The sequence below is a fragment of the Triticum aestivum genome, chromosome 3B (genome assembly GCF_018294505.1).
Source record: "Triticum aestivum cultivar Chinese Spring chromosome 3B, IWGSC CS RefSeq v2.1, whole genome shotgun sequence".
Classification (NCBI taxonomy): domain Eukaryota; kingdom Viridiplantae; phylum Streptophyta; class Magnoliopsida; order Poales; family Poaceae; genus Triticum; species Triticum aestivum.
The window spans coordinates 587,183,781-587,187,760 of NC_057801.1; positions in this window are offsets into that span (position 1 = coordinate 587,183,781).

The window sequence follows — 3,980 nt, forward strand, 5'->3', positions numbered from 1 at the left end:
GGGGATTGGACATGGTTGGACCCCTGAGGACTGGCAGGAGCGGATTTACCCACGTGCTGGCAGCAGTCGACAAGTTTACCAAGTGGATCGAAGCTAATCCCATTAAAAACCTTGAAGCAAGTACTGCCGTGAGTTTCATTAGAGAATTGATATTCAGATATGGTGTGCCACACAACATCATCACGGACAACGGGTCGAACTTCGACTCTGATGAATTCAGAGCCTTTTGTGCCTCCCAAGGTACGAGGGTCGATTACGCTTTGGTCGCCCATCCTCAGTCGAATGGGCAAGCTGAGCGAGCGAATGGATTGATTCTCAAAGGACTGAAGCCCCGGTTGATGCGTGACCTTAAGCATGCAGCAGGAGCTTGGGTTGATGAGCTCCCGTCAGTGCTTTGGAGCCTAAGGACAACTCCCAATCGGTCGACCGGACGGACTCCATTCTTCTTAGTCTATGGAGCCAAAGCCGTGCTTCCGAGTGATTTGCTCCACAATGCTCCCCGAGTCGAACTCTTCTTGGAAGAGGAAGCAGAACAAGCTCGACAAGATGCAATAGACCTTCTGGAGGAAGAAAGAGAAATGGCCTTGATCCGGTCGACCATTTATCAACCAGACCTGCGTCGATTCCATGCCAGGGACGTAAGGGGTCGGGAATTTCAAGAAGGAGACTTGGTTCTTCGAGTGGATCAGCAGAAGCCACACAAGCTCGCCCCTGCTTGGGAGGTCCCTTTCGTCGTTACCAAGGTACTCCACAACGGAGCATACCATCTCTTCAATGTCGAGCACAACAAAGATGAACCGCGCTCTTGGAATGCGGATCTGCTCCGCCCTTTTTATTCTTAAGAATTTAGACTGACGAGATGTAATAAGATATACCTCTTAGCTTGGCTATCAAAAGACATTATTTACTTTCTTCCGAATGATTGTTGTTTATTTCTTTTGTACGTATCGCCTTAGCTGCGAATCTGTTTCGCCTAAGATGACGGGATAAAAATCCTACCGAGTGGTGAGTCCGCCTCTCACTCGGGGGCTTAGCTGCAGTCCAGTACTCGCCAAAGTGATAAAAATCCTACCGAGTGGTGAGTCCGCCTCTCACTCGGGGGCTTAGCTGCAGTCGAGTACTCGCCTAAATGATAAAAATCCTACCGAGTGGTGAGTCCGCCTCTCACTCGGGGGCATAGCTGCATCCCAATGCTCACCTAAGTTTGAAAAATCCTACCGAGTGGTGAGCAATCCTCCCACTCGGGGGCTTAGCTGCAGCCTAGTGCTCGCCTAAGTTTGAAAAATCCTACCGAGTGGTGAGCAATCCTCCCACTTGGGGGCTTAGCTGCAGCCCAGTGCTCGCCTAAGCTTGAAAAATTCTACCGAGTGGTGAGTCCGCCTCTCACTTGAGGGCTTAGCTACAGTCCAGTACTCGCCTAAGTGATAAAAATCCTACCGAGTGGTGAGTCCGCCTCTCACTCGGGGGCTTAGCTACAGTCCAGTACTCGCCTAAGTGATAAAAATCCTACCGAGTGGTGAGTCCGCCTCTCACTCGGGGGCTTAGCTGCAGTCCAGTACTCGCCTAAGTGATAAAAATCTTACCGAGTGGTGAGTCCGCCTCTCACTCGGGGGCTTAGCTGCAGCCCAGTGCTCACCTAAGTTTGAAAAATCCTACCGAGTGGTGAGCAATCCTCACACTCGGGGGCTTAGCTGCAGCCTAGTGCTCGCCTAAGTTTGAAAAATCCTACCGAGTGGTGAGCAATCCTCCCACTCGGGGGCTTAGCTGTAGCCCAGTGCTCGCGTAAGTTTGAAAAATCCTACCGAGTGGTGAGTCCGCCTCTCACTCGGGGGCTGCAGTCCAGTACTCGCCCAAGTGATAAAAATCCTATCAAGTGGTGAGTCCGCCTCTCACTTGCGGGCTTAGCTGCAGTCCAGTACTCGCCTAAGTGATAAATATCCTACCGAGTGGTGAGTCCACCTCTCACTCGGGGGCTTAGCTGCAGCCCAGTGCTCGCCTAAGTTTGAAAAATCCTACCGAGTGGTGAGCAATCCTCCCACTCGGGGGCTTAGCTGCAGCCTAGTGCTCGCCTAAGTTTGAAATATCCTACCGAGTGGTGAGCAATCCTCCCACTCGGGGGCTTAGCTGCAGCCCAGTGCTCGCCTAAGTTTGAAAAATCCTACCGAGTGGTGAGCAATCCTCCCACTGGGGGGCTTAGATGCAGCCAAGTGCTCGCCTAAGTTTGAAAAATCCTACCGAGTGGTGAGCAATCCTCCCACTCGGGGGCTTAGCTGCAACCCAGTGCTCGCCTAAGTTTGAAAAATCCTATCGAGTGGTGAGCAATCCTCCCACTCGGGGGCTTAGCTGCATCCCAGTGCTCGCCTAAGTTTGAAAAATCCTACCGAGTGGTGAGCAATCCTCCCACTCGGGGGCTTAGCTGCAGTCCAGTTGTCCCCTAAGTTTGAAAAATCCTACCGAGTGAGGAGCAACCCTCCCACTCGGGGGCTTAGCTGTATTCCAGCACTCGCCTAAGTTTGCAACCCTCCCCACCACCCCGAAGGCTACACCATCAAGAAGGACGAGATTGTGCGCATTGTCAAAGACCTCTCCAATGGTTGACAGGAACGCCAAGACCATTGTTGAGTGCCTTGCTGATGAGCTGATCAATGTCGCTCAAGGATCGCCCAATCGGTTGACAGGAACATCAAGATCATTGATGAGTGCCTTGCTGATGAGTTGCTCAATGCTACTCAACGATCGGCCAATCGGTTGACAGGAACGTCAAGACCATTGCTGAGTGCCTTGCTGATGAGCTGATCAATGCTACTCAAAGATCGTCCAATCGGTTGATAGGAATGTCAAGACCATTGCTGAGTGCCTTGCTGATGAACTGATCAATGCTGCTCAAAGATCGTCCGATCGGTCGACTAGGTATTCTTCTTCAGCACCTGCATCAAACGATGAGAAACCGATCCAAGTGAAGAACATATTTCGCTCGAAGATAAACCCAACATATTCAAAGATAAATCCAGAGTTTCCTAACCATAGATTAAAAGTACTCGGGCACCAGACCCAAAGGAGTTTTAATGGTTACAAAATCACTCGGCATTCCGAGGCAAATAAAGGTGAAGCATAATGTTTTTTCAGTCACTCGGCGGGAGAAGGACTGGCCGGATCGCAGAAGCTGTCGAGGTCGATGTTGTCGGTGATGCTAATGGCTGCCTCGAGGAAGGTGTCCATGAAGTCCTGGAAAGAGTGCTTCTTAGTGTTCACCACTTTGAGAGCTGCCAGCTTGTCTTCCTTAGCCTCCTTGCAGTGCACTCGGACCAAAGACAAGGCGACATCGACACCACAACGGGTGGAAGATTTCTTCCACTCTTGCACTCGGCCTGGAATCTGATTTAGTCGAGTCATCACGGACTCGAGGTCTAGAGACAGCTCCGCCCGAGGCCAGAGTTCAGCATCCACTTGTGTCATTGCCACCTTCAGTCGAGCAAGATAAGAAACCGCGCCATCTAAGCGCGACTCCAATCACAACAGATTCATTGCAACGTCATCTTTCACAGGACAATTGATGGGGTCGAGACCCGTCTCGACCCACCCAGTTTCAGCTTCAAAGTCCTGACACAGTTCTTTCCCATCGCAAAAAACGATGAGTCGACAGCATAACAACAAAGTTTAGTCGGCAATGGATTGATTAGTCGAATGAACATACCTTCAAGCTTCAGAACAAGTGTTGAAGCAAGTTGTTCCAGATAAGACTCCAGCTTGTCTGTCTTGGCTCTGAGGCCACCGACTTCTGTGGTCAGGTTCTCCTTGTCCTTCCTAAGCTGCTTGACTTCCTGATTAGCTTCCGAGATGGTGGCCTTCAACTGCGCGTTCTCCTCCTCCAATTTGCCGACTGAAGCCAGCTTCTGGTCCGCAAGCCTCGTCTTCTCACGTGCTTCCTTTTGAGCAACGACAAGGTCCAGGTCCTTCTTCTCCAAAGCCTCCTTCATCCT